The sequence below is a fragment of the Phoenix dactylifera genome, chromosome 4, assembly GCF_051530095.1.
Source record: "Phoenix dactylifera cultivar Ajwa chromosome 4, Ajwa_hap1_PhDact_Kaust_v1.1, whole genome shotgun sequence".
In the NCBI taxonomy this organism is placed as follows: Eukaryota; Viridiplantae; Streptophyta; class Magnoliopsida; order Arecales; family Arecaceae; genus Phoenix; species Phoenix dactylifera.
The window spans coordinates 16,196,429-16,211,493 of NC_143193.1; the positions used below are offsets into that span (position 1 = coordinate 16,196,429).

A 15,065-nucleotide genomic window follows, 5' to 3' on the forward strand; every position below is an offset into this window, starting at 1 on the left:
TTAGAGGTAGAAAGGAAGAAGGAAGTGAAGGAAAATCAGCCAATTAAATCCTTTGGAATGATTGAACAATTAGAATCAAGTTTTGGTGGAGCTAGAGTCTTGAACCCATTCCTGTGTGGATCAACATCGGAGGGTGAACATTTGGGCACCTTAGGACATCTTCAGATATATTGGATATAGCGTGATAGGTATTCTTCTATACCAAGATTATATTTTCTACATTATTTGGTTATACTATTAAGGCGATCTTGGCTTATTAGGGTTTCATATAATGGGTTTTATAAGAAAATTTTATAATCCCGTATCTTCCGCTGCGCCCTAGGGCACTGGGAAACCCAACAGTGGTATCAGAGCCACCCTTAATCAGTTTAACCAAATGATAATACATGCTATTATCTTGATGCTATGAGATAGCTAGGTTGTTTGTATGCATGATTAGTTTATGCTATGAGATAGTGTTATATTCATGTTGTAGCACAGTATAATTGCTAGTACTAAATTATAGAATGTGCAATGAGACCAATATAGTAGTATGAAAACTTTGGGCTGACCTATTATGGAACAATCGACTCAGTTGGTGTCTAGGAAGGAAGCCACAGGTGGTTACTTAATTAGGACCTCACTCTCTGAGTGAGGGGTGCCTCCCACCTGCTTTCCTGGCCAATTATTTGATTGTCCTTTATGGTTGAGCTTAATGTTAGTAAGATACTACTATTTGAAAGCCCTCACTAAATTCATAATTAAGTCGTAGTGTTAATTGCTTTAAGCTGAGCCATTCTGAATCAATTGACTAAGTTGGTGTCTAGGAAAGAGGCTACAGGTGGTTATTTAATTAGGACCTTACTAAGTAAGGAGAGCCTCCCATCTGCTTACCTGGCCAACTATTTGATTGACCTCCATGGAAAAGCTAATTGCTGATATAACACTATAAAGGTCCTTCCTTCATGCTTAGATATTATTATGTCAATATCTACGCTAGCTTGTTGTGATTCCCACAAGGCTAGTATTAGGGATTGATATTGTAATATCTTGGTGCATATGATGCATATGGCATATTTTAATATGTTGCCTTGTTGTGATTCCCACAAGGGCAGCATTATTCAAATATGACTGTATAAAAATGAAGGGTTTGACTTAACTAGACACAATAGTTTGTTGTGATTCCCACAAGACTATATGTGTGCTAGAGGACAGAATAAAGTTGGGAATTGCATGGGATGCAATTGGAAAGAGTTTCCTACCTTTGAACTTATAAGGGCTTGTTGTGATTCCCACAAGGTCTTTTATAAGGAATTTGGATCTCAACCCCACTAAGAAAATTAGTATTTTCTCGTTCATCATACTTGAGGGTTATGATATTCGATAAAAATAGTGGGAGTAACAATTAGATAAAAGTCCTTGTCTGATTGAATACATGTCATCATGATTGGTTATATTAGTGTTCTTTGTAATTATAGATTAATTCTGCAAAAATGGCATCTTCACTCTCACTTAGAGGTATCTTAGATACAAATAAATTGATTGGTCCCAACTATGTAGATTGGTTGAGAAATTTAAAGATTGTTCTCACACAAGAAAAACTTTCCTACATTCTTGAAACCCCTGACCTAGGGTCAGCAGGGGAAGATGCAACTGAGGAGGAATTGGCCACATATCGTATGTGGAAAAATGACAGTTTGACTGTCAAATGTATCATGCTTGCTTCTATGAATAATGAATTGCAGAGGCAGCATGATAGCATGGATACTCACTCCATACTCCTTAACTTAAAGAAGTTATATGGTGAGCAGAGCAGAACTGCTAGATATGAAATATCTAAACAGTTGTTCCGTGCTAGAATGATCGAGGGATCGTCTGTGCAAGACCACTGTTTAAAGGTTATAGACTTAATCACTCGATTAAGTCAACTTGGTTTTGCTATGGACAGTGAGCTCAGTCAGGATTTGATCATGCAATTACTACCCGACTCATTCTCGCAGTTTGTCGTGAATTATCACATGAACAAACTGAATTCCTCCCTGCCCGAGCTTCTAAATATGCTGAAAACAGCAGAGTCTCACATCAAGAAGGACAAGGGTCCGATCCTTCTTGTTGGTGAGAGCTCAAAGAAGAAGTCGGGCAACAAGGGTTCAAAGAAAAAACTAAACCCTAAGAGTCGCATCAAAAAGAAGAAGGGAAAGAAAATCTCTGGACCCGGTACCTGTTTCCACTGTGGCAAGATGGGGCATTGGAAAAGGAACTGCAAGAGCTTTCTTGCAAGTGTGAAGCCTGATGCAAGTGTTGCATCAAAAGGTATGTTTTTATTACATGCCAATATGACATTAAGTTCTTCTGATTCTAATTCATGGGTATTGGATACCGGTTGTGGTTCTCACATATGCAAATCTTTGCATGGACTGTAGAAAATTAGAAGACTGAAGAAAGGTGACTTCGAGCTATATGGCGCTGGAGGAGAATCCATCCAGGCTGAAGCTGTTGGCACCTACATACTGGAGCTACCCTCCGGAAAGTTCTTAAAGCTAGAAGACTGTTATTTTATGCCAAAAATCATTAGAAATGTAATTTTAATTCCTTTGTTGCTTAAGAAAGGATTCGAAATAAATGGAAAAAGCAATGGTTGCTCTATTTCTTTATCTAATGAGTATTATTGTCATGGCACTATGGAAAATGGTCTTTTAGTATTATGTCTTAATAATGTTATGTTTCATATTAGCAAAGATAATAAAAGAAAAAGAGAAAATATTAATAATACCCTCCTCTGGCATTACCGATTAGGTCATATTAGTGAGACAAGGTTACATAAGTTGTATAAAGATAAATTCTTTGACCCTTATGATTTTGAATCATTAAGAACTTGTGAATCTTGTCTTATGGCTAAAATGACCAAGTCTCCATTCTCGGGACATGGAGAAAGGGCAAGTGAGTTGTTAGAACTCATACACACTGATGTGTGCGGTCCTATGTCAACTCAAGCTAGAGATGGATACTCTTACTTCATCACATTTACTGATGACTTATCAAGGTTCGGTTTTGTGTATCTAATGAAACATAAATCTGAAGCCTTTGATAAATTTAAAGAGTATCAAAGTATGGTCGAAAAACAAACTGGAAAGTGTATTAAAATCTTTCGATCTGATCGAGGAGGAGAATACCTTTCTAGTGAATTTTTAGACTATCTTAAATTAAAGGGTATACTCTCTGAATGGACACCTCCATATACGCCACAATTAAATGGTGTAGCTGAAAGGAGGAATCGTACCTTATTAGATATGGTATGGTCCATGATGTGTTTCACAAATCTTCCAATTTTCTTCTGGGGACATGCCCTAAAAACTGCTACATTAGTATTAAATAGAGTACCATCTAAGTCTGTATCTAGCACTCAATGTGAGATATGGAAAGGAAAGAAACCTAATCTTAAGTATCTTAAGATATGGGGTTGTCATGCTTATGTCAAAAGAAATTTTGGACATAAGCTAAGTGCTAGATCGGACAAATGTATATTTGTAGGTTATCCTAAAGACAGTTTAGGATATATCTTCTATAATCCTACCGAACAAAAGGTATTTGTTGCTAGGCATGCCACTTTCTTGGAAAAAGAGTTTTTTTTAGAAAAGGGCAAGGATAGAAAAATTGAACTTAATGAAGTTCAAGACCTACAAGGTGAGACACATAATAATCATCAACCAGATGTACCCATGGAAGAGGTACAGCCACTACACACTACTCCTTTTCGAAGGTCAGAAAGAGTGCGAAATGCTCCTGAGAGGTATGGATTTATCAGTGAGAATGATGAAGCCCACATCGTTGATAACGATGACCCTCTGACCTATTCGGAAGCTGTCAAGAGTAGGGACTCTGACAGATGGTTGGACGCCATGAAATCCGAGATAGATTCTATGTATACAAACCAAGTGTGGACTTTGGTTGATGCACCTGAGGGAGTGATTCCAATAGGGTGCAAATGGGTATACAAGAAGAAGATAGGAGCTGATGGCCAAGTAGAAACCTACAAGGCCAGGCTAGTGGCAAAAGGTTTCAGGCAAAAACAAGGCATTGATTATGATGAAACTTTTTTGCCAGTAGCTATGCTCAAATCTATTCGGATTATACTTGCTATAGCTGCATACTATGATTATGAGATCTAGCAGATGGATGTCAAAACCGCCTTCCTTAATGGTCACCTTGAGGAAGAGGTCTATATGACACAGCCAGAGAGATTTGTCTCAAAAGGGAGAGCAAATCAAGTATGTAGGCTTAAGAAATCCATTTATGGATTAAAGCAGGCATCTAGAAGTTGGAACATCCATTTTGACATGATAGTCAAAGAGTTTGGCTTCATTAAAAATATAGATGAACCTTGTGTGTACAAGAAGACTAGTGGGAGTGCTATTGTCTTCTTGATATTATATGTGGACGATATATTGGTCATTGGAAATGATGTTCCAATGATGCAATCGGTCAAGACTTGGCTATAAAAGAAATTTTCCATGAAAGACTTGGGTGAAGCATCCTATATACTTGGTAGAAGGATCTATAGAGATAGATCTAAAAGGATGCTAGGTTTGTCCCAGTCTAGGTACATAGATAATGTGTTGAAGAGGTTTAGCATGGATGGAAGTAAGAAAGGTTTCTTACCCATAGGACATGGCATACAACTCTCTAGGAAGATGTCTCCTAAGACATCTGAAGAGAGGAATAGAATGAGTTCTATTCCCTATGCTTCAGCAGTAGGGTCGATCATGTATGCTATGTTATGTACCAAGCCTGATGTAGCTTATGCCTTAGGTATGGTAAGTAGATTTCAGGCAGATCCCGGGGAGGATCATTGGAAAATTGTGAAAAGCATTCTCAAATACTTGAGAAGGACTAGAGATATTTTTCTGATTTATGGAGGATCAGAATTGAAACTAGAAGGCTATTCAGATTCTAGCTTTCAATCTGATCCAGATGATAGCAAGTCAATCTCTGGATATATCTTTACTTTGAATGGTGGGGCTGTGAGTTGGAAAAGTTCCAAACAGCAAACTGTAGCTGACTCAACTACTGAGGCAGAATACATAGCTGTTAGTGAAGCTGCTAAGGAAGCAGTCTGGATGAAGAAGTTCATCACAGAGCTGGGTGTAGTTCCTGAGATTGCCGGACCAGTCCCAGTTTATTGCGATAACACTGGAGCTGTTGCACAGGCTAAGGAACCAAGGTCTCATCATAGATCCAAGCACATTTTGAGACGCTTCCACCTTGTTCGAGAGATAATCGAAAGACAAGACGTCAAGATTGAACGAGTAGACACAAAGAACAATATAGCAAACCCATTTACTAAAGCTCTACCACAGCAGCAATTCAATTGTCACCTCGATTGTATGGGGTTAAAATATAAAGGCAATTGGCTTTAGTGCAAGTGGGAGATTGAAAGAGTAGATGCCCTATAAGCCAATCATTTGATGGGTTTCTCTTTGTAATCCTCCAAATCATGTACTTTGACACTCGATATATATCAATAAAGGCATTGTGTTTCATCATTTGCTGCTTATCTATTTTATTATTGGATGATGAACCCCATAAATTAGGATATTGGTTTTAGGGTTATGATGAGATCATACCAGTGAGACCTAAAATCCTAAAATCATAATTTAGAATATTCCCAGTCAAATTGGTATATTGAGTCGGGGATCAATATTACCGGAAAGACTGGCACATCTTATGTATGCTCAATGTAGAGGGTGATTGATCTCACAATCACTTGTGTGAGACACTAATACAAAGATGTGGGTGCTCATTAGAGGAATGAGTTCACTGAAATGACCAGCCATGAGAACATCTTATGGATTCTTACTTAATTATCAAAAGATGGTTCTCATAGTGGGAGTTGTGCAAGTGATCCTTAGACCTGAGATCACCATTGTACCTTGTGCACTTGAAGCTATGTTTTGGTTTACCCTCATTCACGACATTGCGTTGTGTACGGGGTATTCTGGATATGGTGGATTTTGTACGAAGGTTGTGAGTAGGTCAACAAGGAATCAGTCACTTCTAGTAAGAGAAGGTAACATCCTACTTACTCTAATCTTATGATGATTCAAGAAGCCTTTGATCCAAGCAAAATGAATATTAGAAAGAGTTTCTAATGTTTCATTGTTTGAATTATCATATAAAAGATTGAGAGAGACATGAATAAGTGATTGAGTTTGATATTGATCCATACTCATGCACTTATTCAGGATGTAGTATGACTGAGGGATTGAATTGCACAGTAACTTGCCACTGAAGGGTATGTTTGGATTTGTCCAATACATTCCTCATCTTCCGGGTAGACATGATACGTTGCTAGACGTCAATCATGTCTTGTGGGTTGATCGGATCAAAGAGTTTGATTAGATCAAAGCATCAGAAAGGTTCTGATTGCTAAGTCAGGTTTAGCACTAAATTGAACCTAAATTGGATTAGAGGTATTCTAATCAGGTTAGGTCAACTTGCACCTGCACCTACTGCTGGCTAAGATAAGGAACCCAATGGGTCACACACAAGGAAATTGATCAAGGGTCTAATTGGATTAGATCATGTTTGCAAGATGAACATGCTAGCACGTGTTGCAAACCCTAGCTCCTGATTCAAATTAAATTCGAATATGATTCTTAGATTAGGTTGATCTAATATGATAAGATCATGACCTAATATGGGTTAGCCAAGAGTTGAAACCCATTTGGCTTTAATTAGACCTGATTTGATTAGGTTTAATGTTTTCTTTAAGTTGGTTAAACCCAATTGGATTGGGTTTGATAGGGCCTTCACTTCTGGACCATTGGATCGCTTCCTGGATGAAGGATCTAGTTCACTGGTTGGCGCCTTCATCTGGACCATTGGATGGCTTCCTGAATGAAGGATCTAGTCCACTGGTCAGCGCCTGAATCTGGACCATCGGTGATGGCATCTTACTTCTGGACCATTGGATGGCACCCTGGATGATGATGTCTTGATCTGGACCATTAGATGGCACCTAGATCTGGACCATTGGCTTTGGTTCACTGCATTTGGGCCCTTGGATCATCAAGATTTAAGAGGGAGATGTGAGAAAGAAGTTGATACACCCTTCTCCTTAGCACCCCATCATGATGGGATGCATCTCTTGGCACATGCCTTATCATGATGAGGTGTGTGGATGGGATGCATCCCTTTATGATGCATCCCTCCATCTCTTATAAATAAGGAGGTGCCTTGGGGTTCTAAAGATCATCCAAGAAAAAGCCTCTCCTTCTCTCTCCCTTATCCCTTCTTTCTCACAAGCCTCTCTCTTTTGTCCTAACCCAAGACAAGAGGGTCTTCTTTAGGACAAAAAGGCTAGTGAATGTTTTAGAGATAGAAAGGAAGAAGGAAGTGAAGGAAAATCAGCCAATTAAATCCTTTGGAAGGATTGAACAATTAGAATCAAGTTTTGGTGGAGCTAGAGTCTTGAACCCATTCCTGTGTGGATCAACATCGGAGGGTGAACATTTGGGCACCTTAGGACATCTTCAGATATATTGGATATAACGTGATAGGTATTCTTCTATACCAAGATTATATTTTCTACATTATTTGGTTATACTATTAAGGCAATCTTGGCTTATTAGGGTTTCATATAATGGGTTTTATAAGAAAATTTTATAATCCCGTATCTTCTGCTGCGCCCTAGGGCACTGGAAAACCCAACAACTCTCTCACCCTTTCCTCTTCTTCCCGTGAGAACTTGGCCTGTGAGAGATGGGTTCATGGGGTCCGTCTCCTCCTCCTTTTATAGCTTTCACCAGCCCTCTCTCCTCTGTTTTCGTGGCTCTTCCGAATGGGCAGATAAGGCATGAGCTGATCCGGGTGTTGAGTTTAGAGCTTATCCGTACTCTATTTTAAAGCAGGGAATGTTTGGATTTGCTGGTGATGTGGATGTAGTGGGAGAGAAGAAGCTGCTGGGATAAGGATGATCGCAAGCTGGGAGATGTGATCTATTGCGAAGCAGGGGAAGATGTGGAGAGCGCCGGATGAACTGAAATGCTTCGGTTGAAAGGCTGAGATCCATTCGTGATGCTCATCCCGGCTGGACACGAGATATCCGGACGCGAGAGAGGTTGGAGCTGGGGCGGAAAAATCCTTGAGACGTGTGGAGTGCATCGCGGAAAGCAGGAAATATTGGGAGGAATCCCGATTGATCCTAGGATGCAGAAGATCCCGTCTCTGTTCCGAAGTAGGGGGAGATCGTGGACGTTGAGAGAATTGCATGCGAACGGGCGGACGTGGAGCAGGGTCTAGGCTTGAATTCATCCACGGATAGGAGCGGGATGACTGGATTGGTTTAGGAGGTTAAGGCATTGAAGATTTGCTGGGAACCACCGCACGGGATGCTGAGATTGGAGCTTATCCTGTGGATGATGGAAGCTGCGAACTGAAGGAAGATTGGCTTGATTCGGGAGGTGAAGATAAGATGACATGGGACGTTGGGATGCTTCGGCTGATGGTTGATCCGTGGGATAAGAAGTTTATCCGGAAGAGGATGAGAGTTGGGAATCTAGTTGGGATAAGCTGGGATGGAATCGGTTCGTGGGAGAACAACGGGCGGATGGGAGCAAAAAGGCTGGGAGGAATCCGTCGCGATGGAATGGATCTTGGCTTTGGGATAAGAATGAAGTCGGATCACGGAGGAATCGCTGGGACTCTGTTTCAACACAGGGGAATCCGGAAGGAAAGAAACCTTTGATGCGTGGAACCTTTTGCATGCATCACAGGTGGACTGCTGGGAAGATGGGTTCTGTTTTGATTGGTTTTGTTCATGGGATACGGGAGGAAAGGAAACTGCTCTGCTTTGTTTTCGTGAAGGGAAGTTGAAGAAGAAACGGATGTGGTCACGGCTAGGGAACTCGGAAGACGCAGGAGTGAGAGGATGAGGATGAATCGAGGGATAAAAGGGATTTGATACATGGGGAGACTCTGTTCCTTGGATTCAGAAGGGAAGAAAGACGCGCGTGAGATTAGCGGAAGATGCAGAAATGAGTGTAGGACATTGCGAGATGATCATGGACGCATGAAAATATGGACGTGGGAAGCATGGCAAGGCGTGAATAGAGGAGTTGGTTGTTTGAGCTCAATGTTGGGAAAGAAATAAGGGAATTGGGATGGAAGAGAGAGCTAGAATCTGCTGGGAGTTGATCTTGCAAACGGAGAGAAAGTTACAGAAAACTGGATTGGTTTGGACATGGGGTTTTGAGTGGCTGATCACAAATGGGATGATTGCTAACTACGGCCGTGGTATGGGTTCAAATAGTGCACCGTGGAGAGGATGAAACTAATCTTGAGAGATTGAACTCAATTGGATGCGGGAGAAACTAAACCACAGTGGATGACTTGAGAACTATTGGACTGGACCTCCACACATTAAGCTTAATCAGTAAATAAATAAGTAAAACTCGAATTACCTTTAATAATTTATTAAAATGCAATGATGAAGGTAACACAATTTTTTTAGTTGAATTTACAAAATATGTGAATTAAAATAATGATAAGTGCTATGAATAAGATATTAATTTATGCATTATTTAGCACTTATCATTGAAGCCCACCTTAAGAAGATGGGACTTAGATATATGACTGATTGGCTTTAGTGCAAGGGGGAGATTGTTAGATGTATGCCCTAGAAGCCAATCTGGCGGACACATTATTAATTTTGGAAAATAAATTTGTACTTGACTTTATTATTAAATAATAAATGGGCATCTTTTCATTCATATTGTTTATGTGTCTATGAATTGTCCAAAGGAATTAATAAGATGATAATATATATTCTCAAGAGTTGAGAATTTGAGCCATGTATCATTAGTGATTAATTTCTAAATGCTTCTGATCAATGGATCATCACGAGGATGGTGATCGATCCGATCAGTGCACAGATTGCTTTCCATATGGATGGACGAGACTCGAGTCCACAGTGTAGGGACACTGAAGTGATAGTGCAGGTGTTTGTTAGAGAACAAGGGTACTGAGCGTGACCAAGACAAGAAGTCACTTGGATGTCTATCCACTCGTCAGTGACTTGCTTGATGTTGCAGTAGTGTGACTGGTCTTTTGACCTGCGGTGCTTCGGCTACTCACAGTGAGGTTATTGTAGTTTGACTACACATATACATGGTCTCTAGTCATATGGATCCTTGTAGTGTAGATTGGCTGCAGTAGGTTCACTGTAGAAGTAGGGTATGCACTTACATGGAATCTATCGACCTTGATAGATGATAAGTGCTAAATAATGTACAAATTTATCTATTTTACATAGCACTTATTATTATTGTTATGCACATATTTTAAATATTAACAGAAGAAAATGTGTTTCCCCTCTCATTTCATTTTAATAAATTATTAGAGGTAATTCAAGTTTGGTTTAATTTTCTATATTGATTTAGTCTAATGTGTGTGCAGGTCGAGTCACCCCATTCACAAACTAGTCCCAATCTGTTTCATGTGTGGACTACTTTCTCCCACATGTGCATGAAGCTATTCATTCCTTTGTCCATGTCATATTTCCCCATGTGCATCAAGCTTCCCAACCTAGCAAAATAGAGGCCTCTCCCATTTTCTCCACGTGTCCAAACTTCCTTTATTTTAGATTCAAAGCCCTTCCAACCTACCCGAATGGACCCAACCACTTTTCTAAAAAAGGAAGAAGAAATATAAATAATAAAAAATTCACATATCCTACTCATTCCCGTATTCATCTTCCATGTCAATTTCTTTTATCTTCTCCTCCCCTGTTTCAGAACAAGCCGAATGACCACCGCATGCATGACCCGATCTTCCATTCCTTCCTTCCTAGATTTCCTCCAAGCATCCAAGCCATCCAAGATATCCTCCACATTCTCCCAACGTATCCCCTGCTCCACGGATTCCTCCCATCCGCGATGCAATCTCCCCCACTTCCGCCCAACTTCCAGCTATCCCGGGCTCACAGATCATCTCCCAAATCCTCTCTTTCCATTCTCCTTCCCAGCACTGAAACAGGGGAGATCTTCTTCCCAAAGCAGCCAGCCGGTGACTTCTTTCCTTCCCAGCACACCGAAGCAAATCGTCCCGGATTCCTCCCATTCAACCGCACCAGAGCATCCCGTGATCACCCTCGTCCTCCCAGATTTCTTTCTCCGGATTTGATCTCCTCCCGCGATGCAATCTTCCCAGCATCCACGGATCTCAACCGCATTCAACCCAGCTTCTTCCAATCCATTTGCAGCCACAGCCATTCCGGGATACGATCACAGCTCCTTCCATTTTCAGGGATCCCAGCACCCAATGCGCCCAGCCGTGTCCGAGATCTCCTCTACGTGCCAGCCTCTGCAAGGCATACCTACCACGTCCAGCTCCTTCCCCTTTGATTCCGACGCCAAACAGGGGAAAGAGGGATTTGATACGGGGTGCTCTTGAAGATATAAAAGGAGCTCGGTGGAGGAAAAACAGGGGAGACCTGTTTCGGAGGAGAAGAAGAGAGCCGAACCACAGAGAAAAGAAATAAAAAAAAAGAGAGAAGGGGGGGAAAGAGAATATTTTGTGATATTTTGGGAATGATGGGAGGTGAAGGCTTTCATTTGAAGATGGGAGGTCGTCCGGAAGCCATGCTCGGCTAAACGTCTAGTCTAGAGCTGGATGAAGCCCTAGCAATGTTACAGGACATTATTTTCTTATTTTTTTTATTATTTTGGAGCTTGGTTTAAATTCTTATTATCAATGAAAAATCCTTTTATGATGTTTAAACTTTGAGCATGCTATTTATTATTCATGTTTGCTAAAGTAGTCTAAGATGATCCATACTTAGGAAGATGAGGTGTACTGCACCCTAGATTAGCATAATTAAGTAGACACTTCTTGCTATACCGAAGATGGATTTTCTTAAAACTCTTTATGCTTTTATTTTAAAAGGCTTGTAGCCAATTTGCATGCCTCTCCTAAAGATAAAAATTAAGAACACAGTCCCTAATGCAATGCTACGCGGTGGATTCCAAACCCTAGATCTATTTACTTTGATAAATTTCAATTCGTACTCATAGATTAATTTAGTTAAATCAAGTTAACAAATCCTTCTTCTTGATTTATTTTTAAAAGAAAAATAGCTTATTCTTCAATCCCTGTGGACCGACACCCGTAATCACTATCCTACAGGATACGTGCTATTGCGTGGTTTATTTTTGAAATTGAAATAACCGATCAATTTTTGGCGCCGTTGCCGGGGATTGCTAGCATAGTTATTTTTTCTATCATTAAAAAAAATTTAATTAATTAAAAAAATTTAAAAAAAACATATATATGTCTAAAATAAAATAAAAAAAATTATTTTCTATTATTGTTACTTTTCTTTTCTCTTTTTTCTCTTCTACTAATTTTTTTAAATTTCCTTTTGATCTATTTGATCAGGAATCGAAGGAAAAATCTGGGATGATCAAAAAGAGAACTGCTGGAAAAGAAATGCTGTAGAGGTTTGCCTAAAAAAAAAAATTAAATTGCTGGGGAAATTTCCTTTGGTAATCTCTAAACCTTTCTTATTTAAATTAAGTATTAGCTTGAAATTTTGTGGTGATTGTTTGATTTTAATTTCAGCAAAAGTGTGAATGCATGCCTGATACACATACACCAATTAATCTGCACTTAGTAAGGGCAATCACCCCAACAAGATAAGAGCCGGATTTCATCATCGGACTCTTGCCCAATTTAGGTGAACTCAATCTCACATAGTGTCACTTTAATTAAAATCAATTAGACATTGGCCCCTAGGGACATTCGAGCTCAATAGGACGAAGATCACCGAAAGTTACACCAATTTCGCTCTGTGGCTTAGTTGATGTCTAGGCAAGCTTGGTCCCTATAAGGGAGACAGTTCATCTGTTCGAGGCAAGTGGGTTTTAAGTGGGACCTTTGCGAACGCATCGTGACCCCTCCACTTACCTGGGAGCTTACCTGGTCAACTCGGTTCATTAGACCGGATTGGAGGCTTAGGTGCCCTCTTCAAACCAGTTAGGAGCTGTCTAGTGATTTTAGGACAAAGACTAGGATTGATATGCTTTTCTCTTTTATTGCATGCTTGATTGATCGAGTACTAGTGTATGCAAGGTAGTCGTTCTAGAGTACGAAACCTATTACCTTTTGACCCTGAAATAGAACGGACCCTTAGGAATATTCGAGCTGAGATCAGAACATTAGAATCATCCCCACCTCCTGAGATGGCTGAAGAACAACCCAAACTCCTGAGGGAGTACTTTACTCCCACTATTTACACTTCCCCATCTTGCATTCGATTACCTGAGGTAGCAGCTGTACAATATGAAATAAAGTCTAGTGTGATCCAAATGCTCCCATCTTTTTATGGGCTCACCAACGAAGACCCATACAAACATTTAGATGAATTCCTTGAGATTTGCACCGCTGTCAAGATTCAGAACTTTACTGATGATGCTCTGAAACTTAGATTATTTTCCTTCTCCCTTAAAGATAGAGCCAAACAATGGCTGAATTCTTTAGAAGCCAACTCGATTCGTTCTTGGGATCAAATGCAACAAGAATTCCTTAAAAAATACTTTCCCATAGGAAGAACGAACCAATTTAGACGTGCCATTACAAGCTTCTCCCAAACTGAGGGAGAAGAATTTAATGAAACTTGGGAGAGATTTCGAGACCTAATCCGTAAATGCCCTCATCATCAAATACCTAAGTGGCAGCTAGTGCAATGTTTCTATGATGGATTGACTGAACGAAACCGTCAGATGATTGATGCTGCATGCGGGGGGACTTTCATGCTTCGAAATGAGCATGAAGCATGGCAACTATTTGAAAATCTTAATGAAAACTCCCTCCACCATGCTTCATGTTCTCGTCAAGCACCCCCGAATTTTCAAAAAAAAGGGGCCATTTATGAAATAAGTCATTCTATGGACCTGTCTAGCAAGGTAGATGCATTGTCCCATAAGATTGACCAACTAATGATAGGAGGACATATCGTTAGCTCTTCCCAAGCACAAGTATGTGCTATCTGTTCTAGCCCATCGCATCCTATTCATGAGTGCCCCTCAGCACCCCAATTCTCCGAACTCGTGCAAGAACACATCAATGCTGCCCAAACACAGCCCAGACCGGGTATGACCCATTTTCCAATACATATAACCCGGGTTGGCGGAATCATCCAAATTTTTCTTGGAGGCAGCAAGCTTCTAATACCTCCCAACCCTTCTTCCAAAATTTTCAAAACCCTCAGAATTTTCATCTCTACCGTCCCTCAAATCAATTTCAACACCCTCCTCCTCCAACCCAAAGAAATACAGCTTTTGAGGAGAAAGTGTTGATTGCCCTTCAAGGTTTGGAGGCAAACACACAACTATTGCACTCTCACACGCAATCAATTGCTAAGCTAGAATCCCAAATGGGTCAACTAGCTAATGCATTAAACAAGCGAGAGGAAGGTAAGCTTCCAAGTCAACCAATGAGTAATCCTAGGGGACAATACGTGGCTCAAGAAACTCGACTAAATCATGAGCAAGTCAATGCTTTGACTACCCTAAGGAGTGGACGTATAATAGATAATAAGGTTGGGGAGGGTAACAATAAAGAAGGTGAAGAAGAGGAGAGGAATGTATCACATGAAAACCCAAAACCTTCTTCAGTTAGTCCACCATCTGCCACAACTCACATTCCAAAGGCCCCATTCCCTGAAGCACTTAATGCACCCACTCTCTTTGGCAAGAAGGAAACTTCACTAGAAGAGATGATGGAGGTTTTCAAACAAGTTAAAATCAACCTCCCACTCCTTGATGCCATCAAACAAGTTCCCTCCTATGCCAAATTTTTCAAAGACCTTTGCACCCAAAAGCGAAAATCTAGGACACATGTGCCTAAAAAGGTCCTACTTACTAAACAGGTAAGTTCCATTCTCCAACACAACACCCCTCCAAAATTCAAAGATCCTGGCGCTCCCACTATTTCTTGTGTCATAGGAGATAACTCCATTGATCGAGCACTTTTAGATCTAGGGGCAAGTGTGAATCTTCTACCCTATTCAGTCTATGAAAAATTTGGGT

The 15,065-nt window shown here is 40.4% G+C and overlaps 1 non-coding gene across 1 annotated transcript; it reads right to left on the reverse strand.

Annotated features, from left to right (window-relative positions):
• Positions 1 to 13,593: 13,593 nt before the first annotated feature.
• LOC149753682 (small nucleolar RNA R71) lies at positions 13,594 to 13,699 on the reverse strand. The gene has a single exon (XR_016409302.1). It is a non-coding gene; the product is annotated as a small nucleolar RNA R71 (small nucleolar RNA).
• Between the last annotated feature and the right edge of the window lie 1,366 nt (positions 13,700 to 15,065).